At 32.2% G+C, this 7,501-nt stretch overlaps 1 protein-coding gene across 1 annotated transcript in view; it reads left to right on the forward strand.

The window, feature by feature from the left end:
• Positions 1-806: 806 nt before the first annotated feature.
• LOC108726391 (CUGBP Elav-like family member 2) overlaps positions 807-7,501 on the forward strand; it is a 512,320-nt gene continuing 505,625 nt past the window's right edge. Inside the window, 1 exon segment of the mRNA XM_018453913.1 lies at positions 807-1,045. The gene's annotated coding sequence lies outside the window, so the exon portion shown is untranslated.

Genomic DNA, 7,501 nt, shown 5'->3' on the forward strand with positions numbered 1-7,501 from the left:
TCGTGATAATTTTTTGATTGATGTTTCCTACCAATAAGACACGTTCCAGTAAACTCAGTTTAGATTTAGTTATGCAAGAAAGCTTTACTTATACAAACATATTTGATGCAAATTTAGTAAAAATTTAGTTTTCATCAATTTAGTTTTCAAAAATGATGGACGAGTAAAGTGCGTGAAAACAATTCAAAAGTTAGTATAATTGTGAATTATGATAATTTAAACTAGAAAAATTGTGAGTTGTGAAAACGGAAAGTTTCGAGAGTTAAAATGATTAGGAATTAAGAAAATTGAAAGTTGTGGAAAAGTTGATAGTTAAGACTTCGGATTTTTTGTTTTCTGAAATCGACTCTCGAGTAATTTTGCTTTTTTAAATCCTTCTCTCTCTCTCTTTCTTTTTTTCTCTTTCTCTCTTAAAGTTTCACTCTTTTTCTCAAAGTTTCATCCTTTTAAAGCGATATTATAAGCGTGCTGAATTAAAGATACTATTTTAATTACAATAAATTATATATAAATAGGATAAAAAAAAAAATGTATGATTTTATCATATATTTCTAAATGTGACTCTCTAAATCTACTTAAATTAGAAGAGCAGTATTTACATTTTAAAAAATACAACCACAGTTAGACGGTTTTAATATCTGAAAGAGTAAATATCTGGGTTAAATACAAATTACGTCATACATTGTGTTTAATAATCAAATATAATTATGAGACAATTTCGACTTTCGTTCAATCGAGTAGCGCCAATTTCGTGACGGTTTGTGGTCGATAGACTATCCGACATCCGTTACCATGGGACACGAGTGGTAAATATCGTTCGACGTTAATAGGTCAAGCCATGTGACAAAATCAATTCAAGTGATATTTTATTTTATGTTTTTTTGTATGTTTTAGTCTTTATATTTTTTTTTTGATCGACGGTCTCGGCACAATTTCAAAATTTCTCTCGAGTTATCCGCTACATCGGTCTGTGGGGAGGAGCGTGTACTTCGCATCATCGCTTCTGCATCGAAAAGCAGAAAAGGCTGTGGTTGTTTGTGACAAGGTACGTCCAACAAGAAACGTGATCCCAATTGAAATCTTCGGTTAAACTTTTCGCGGTCATTCGTCATTGTCTTGGAAAGCGCCAGTCATACGTAAATCGAAAAAAACATCGCATTTTTCTCGTTCGGTTTTCGACAATCCGATATTTGTAGCAACACGCGTTTAAGAGTTTCGCTTCCATGAGAAAATGTCATTTTCACTTTACTGATATATTTTAATTATTACTGGAAAACGTTACACTGCCAACTCAATCCATTAATTCTGAAATTATATATATATTTTCTCGACATATATAATTTCATATATAACTTTAATATTAAATCTCTTTCTATATTATAATTCTAAAATTGAATCGTATAAGTTCACTTTTTCATTTCTATAAGTAAATATCATAATATGAATATTTAAAATGAATATTAAAAGCAGCTATTTCTCTTTTTCTCTCTCTCTTTCTCTCTCTCTGTCTCATTATTGCGCTTTTTACGTAAAATTAAAAAATACATTTAATGAAACAAGAGAGAAATAAAAAAAGAATATAATAACATAACGTCAACTTAATCCATTCCTATTGCGGTAATTAATGAATTTTACTATTATACGTATATGCTATTATTAATAGTTCAAAGACCGAAATACATATTACAAAGTTACTATTTCAATAGATTAAATGCACGTTTATCGATTTCGACATTATGCACAGTTGGTTCGCAAAATGATGCCGATTCCATGCGTCACCGAGCGTTAATCACTTCAACCTGAATAAAATTACGGGTCGTTTTGTGTGGAGCGTCCGTGCGCTGAATTGTGCACCACTAATTACCGTTGCGTTCTCGCCGTTGTTATCCAACCATGCGGCGGACGAATACGTGCATTTATCTCCCCGGTTTTAGCTTTGCGAATCTCTTACGAATAATAGCCGGGAAAGACCGTTAAAATATAAAACAAATGACATTGAACGAGTAAAAAGAAACATAAATTCCTATTAAAGATATTAACAGATTTCAATCTTAATCGCTTTAAGCGCAAGTTATAACATTTTACAACACTAAATAGGTATAACATTTTAAATATTTTCATTATGTTATTAGTAAACTATGAAAATACATATTTATTACATTAATAAATATGTATTATCTTTAACATTATTTAGCATTTAATTTAACAAACTTTTCAATTTTTAATAATAAATTATAATTGTTTAAGAGATTGATTTTGCGCGCGCGCGCGCACACACACACACACACACACACACACACACACACACACACACACACACACACACACACACACACACACACACACACACACACACACACACACAATATCAGCAACGGAATATGTATTATCTTAATTATAGTATAACGTAAAAGATGTTTTAAATATTAATTCATATATTATATATACATATTTTAGCTATGACGATAATATTCGTTCTGTACTGAAATATTGGCAGCTCAATAATCCTACCATTTGTGTTATTTCTAGCGTCTAATTAGCGGATCATTTAAGTCAAGCTTCGCGGCTGCAGTCAACAATGCGTCGCGCGTCTTAAGCTTTTAACGCTTTGATGCACGATTCCAATTTGGTGAATCTTCCGTTCTCACTGAATGGTATGCCTCGATGAATTTCGCGGCAATCAAGCTAATTCCTCTTTCACGAATGCAATATTCTAGTATGAAGCGTTAATGAGGCCTTTGCAATCTCTAATTATTTCAATCAAGCAGTCAGAACATGTTGCAAACAAATTTATTTCATGAATCTTCCGCATTTAGCTAATAACATATTAACATATTTGTTTTATCTGTTTATTTTAAATGATATAACTCTCTTTATAGATTTATATCCATTATATGTATAATCAACATTTTATATTTGAACATATATATCAATTATTCTTTTTATTTTTATTAATCTCATAGTCTCTCGTATGAATTTAAATAACATTTTATAAAAGCTTTAATTATAAATATGCCTCAAATGTGCATATTAAAATGTTCACAAACAACATTTCATAAGGACAATAAATTGTTAATATTCCGAATCTATCTAAAAATTACATTTTGAAATAAGATACAAAGAAAATCTTACAAAAAATAAATTTAAACTATTAAAAAGTAAACTTCAAATCAGAGTAAATTGAAAGTATATGTTTTATAATTTTATTTAATTATATTGTTAAATAAAAATCTTTAATATATATAAATTAAAGTATCGTTTCTTTGGAAAATGGAATATAAACAAGAGACAAAATTTGATACTGATTGACTTCTCTCTCTCTCTCTCTCTCTCTCTCTCTCTCTCTCTACGTATTTTTTATTTCGAATTTTTTTAAAGAACAGTGTCTGACATTGCTGGCAAGACGTTAATTAGTAAAACCAATACTACTAAATAACATTATAATAAAATAACTGAATTTTCAATACTTCAAACCGTTAGAAACATAGAGTATTATTGACTGTTCAGTGGGATGGTCTAGATACTCTAAATTAGTTCCAGACTAATTGCGTTCGAAATCCGCTTAATTTCTCTCTACTCCGAGTCGAGAGGTTCTCAAGCCAATTGATTTTTATTTTCATCAATCAACCTCGTACCTTCGTCCATCGTTCTGGTTCACCGCTATCATCGTAAAAGTCGGGTTAGTTTAATTAGTCTAGGGACTTGCACACACAGGTACTTTGCAAAGTGGGTGCCCCACCTATATAACTTTTAATAATTTAATGAAAATAAAATTGGAATTAATTACTTTTTAATATACTTTCCATAGTCTCCATATTATCTCCATCTTTACTTGTCTTCTATTTTTATTCATTTATACAAGATGTTTCAGGATTTAACGGATAAACTGTGGGACCATATTCTATATGAATATACAAATGGAAATAAGGAAAAATTGTTATAAAGTTTGGCTAGAAATGCTTTATTATAAAGTACAAATGTTAAAACGAAACATGAAATAAGAAACAATAGATTTTTCATTGCGCAGCATATGAAAGTATACATTTCGTGTACCGAGAAGTTGAACATGTTTATCTTGTGTATTTACTGTTTTATCATATTTACTATCTTTAAACGATTCATCATCATTTCGACCTGTGTGTGAATATGATATTCGGTTAGCTCTGATACAACAACGGCTACGCTTGAAAAGAGTAGTTGTTAGATTTCCATTGTCATGAAATAGTAACTGCCATAAAAATGCCAATGTTCTATCAAAATACTACTAAAATGTCCTGTTTCAATCTTTGTTTATAACTTTGCAATAAAAAATTTCTAGTCAAACTTCATATAACATTTTTTTTTATTTTCACTTACAGAATACTCCCACAGTTTGTTAAATGTGAGGCATCCATACTTACTAGAGTATTTTCAATTTTTAATATTCATATAAATTATTAAAAAAATTTTTACGAGATCGAACGTTCTTTTCAAAAATTTCTTATTCTTGATTATCTTGATTATAAAAAAAGTTTGATAGCGTGGACGTGGCTATAAATAGTCAACTGCAATGCAAAATTCACCTCTATGAACGATTAAAGATTGGTCAGCGCTGTTGATGTCGCGCTTGATCGACATGAATTAGCTTCTTCCTAGCGAGCTTGTCATTAAATATTTGCGTATAATTGGCGAACAGCATTGCGTTACAGAGCGAGCTAATACAAAATCTCAAAGTCTCCAGAGACTACAGGTTAGCCGGCTTACTAGTTCGATATCGCAATATTAGTAGGATCTCTGAATAATTCATTTGGTGTTACTGTGCCATTAGTATCGTACTATACAGAATTTGACGTAGACAGTTAATTTGACGCATAACGACTGAGATATTTAGCTGTACTGGGCATACGATTATATCGTTCTGGCTTTCGTTTCCCTCTGTTGCGTAAGCACCAATCACGTAAAAGCAAATAAATGCTGCCAATATGCAAAGTGTAAGTTAAATTCTGATAAGAGTCTAAACGTTCTAATGTAATAATATTGACAATAATTATAAAAAAACTGCGATTCGACGAGTCTAATAATGCTAAATCGTTCCATGCTTGAATCAAAACTAATTTAAGTAGAATATAGTGATGTATTTGAATTGATACTGTCGATTAAACCGTTGCAGATAATCAGGTATAAATAAAAAATAAATATACGCGAAAAATGATATTTTTAAAAATATAATTTATATAAATATAATTTTTTTTAAATTTTCTTTTTGAATTAAAATAATTATATTAAAATATTTTTGATTATTTGAAGAGTGTTAAGAGATAATAAAAAATTGATTCTTGGTATATATACATATTTACTAAACTTATAATTTACAATTCATTAAAAAAATTAAAATAAATATAAGAATTAGATAACAGTAACTGGTAATATTAAATCCCCCCAATTTATATTTTTTATAAAGTAAAATTTTAAAATATAGAATACTAGAAATGTTGGAAAAGAGCAAAAGAGATAAATATTAGTGCAAATAAATTTTTATATAGAATTATTATTTCGAATACAGGGCAACGAGTTTATTTTAATTTCACTAATTTAATAATTTGTGTGATTTACATGTTTTATTACGCATTTAAGATTTTATAAAATATTGATATTAACATATGAAATTACCATTTCTTATTCTCATTTTATGACATTTATCGAACAAGTAATTTAAAGCTAAATAAAATGTAACAAAACGGATGATAAATTTTTATAGAAAGTAATCCGGAAGCTATCCGAAAGGTATTTTAAAATTCGATCATTCTAAGATAATACGTTTCCATCAACGATACCATTGACTTGTTCACAATACATGATAATGCCATCTTTTTGTAAGACCCTTCGATGGGTCACCCTCTTATCGTAGCCGTTACGTAATCCTATAAAATAATTCCCCAAAAGAGCAGCCATTCTTGCGATGTTCTCCAACACGTTCTACGCGCATTCACTATCAGACCCGGCCGATCGATTTGATTGAATCGCGACTCGGACGTGTCCTTGGTGCGTTTGCGGGAACACGCACAGTGGAGGCAAATGAAATTCCCAGCCTGTCGAAAACAAGTTTTATTTCGTGGCACTTCGGTCCGATTGGGGGCCACGAAGGGGCGTTGCGGATTGTTGCGCTAGGCGAAGGGTTGCGGTTGGTTATACGATGGGATGAAGTCGAGAGAAGAAGAGGGTTGTGGTAGAGCCCCGTTCGACGATGGGCGACGAGAGTTTCCATTCTTCGATGAAACTTCTTGGCAACTCGTTTGAACGCCACGACCAGCCTCTCCACTTTCTTCCGGATCTTATTTTGCTCGCCGCCGCCGCCGCCACTGCCGCTCGCGAAACTTTTCCCGATTCCTCGGAGGTGTAACATAATATTTTCGCGGCTCGGCTGGGGACCGCAAGAAGAACCGCGCGTTGGAATAACGCGGTTATCGAGTTCCGGGATTTTAACGTTATCAAATTCGTTATCGTACTCAGGTTCGTTATCGTACTCAGGGCGATTACAAGGTTAGCATCGTGACGTTTTGCCTCGTAAGCTTTCTTGAGAAAAGTCAATTAATGTATTGATTGCTGCGAAGATCTGTTAGTTAATATGTGCTTATTGTTTTTCTAGAGTGTTTTTGTCTTGTTATTAAAAAAGTTGTAAGCGTTACATAATTTTTACAGAAAAATAAAATATAACTATTATTTTATAACATTCTTAAGAAGTCTTTCATTACATTTACAAAATTTTCTAATTAAAGAAATCTGTTTTATAAGTTACATTTTTTTACTTTGGGGCGATTCATATTATATAAACTTTTTTAGTATGTCGAAAAAGACGTTGCTATCTTGTAAGCTGGTGGATGCAATAAAGGATGAAGACGATGTTTGCCAAGAGGATTCATTATCATTTAACGAAATTGTTACGCGATTGGGCTTGCTTGGCTGAAAAGTCCGCGTCGGAATGGCGAAAGTGTGAAAACACGTTGTCGGCGGACTAATTAAATTTCTGCATTATTACGAGGACGGCCGTTTCTGCCACTTGGCGAGTTTTAATCTGGCAGAGTAATATCTTAGGCTACATTAGGTCTTACCCTCCACACCGACTGGTAGGGTGGCAGTCGGGAAGATAGGGGGGTTGGCAGAGGTGGTGGTATGGCAGAGGCCCGGCATAAGCCGTCTGCCTGCCAGCTAATCAATGATTCAACTCGCCAATTACGAAGGCGCCTCGAAAAATATCCTCTCTCCACTCGTTCCTCTGCGCTTTTCTAGCACGCCTGAAATATTCACAAATCCTGTCTCTCTTCAATTCTATTTTCCGCTTTTGCCGTTTCGTTCTTTGACGTATTTTTGAGCTTTCCATTTCAACCCTTTTTAAATACCTGTTTGTGCCATTTCTGTAATGTACACTGAAAGAAAAATGTTTGGTATTTGTAACTATAATTATATATTACTATAATTATGATTATTACTGCTATAATAATAGTAACAGTAACTATATATATAG

Source organism: Mycetomoellerius zeteki, unplaced genomic scaffold, assembly GCF_001594055.1.
Source record: "Mycetomoellerius zeteki isolate Tzet28-1 unplaced genomic scaffold, Tzet1.0 scaffold415, whole genome shotgun sequence".
NCBI lineage: Eukaryota > Metazoa > Arthropoda > Insecta > Hymenoptera > Formicidae > Mycetomoellerius > Mycetomoellerius zeteki.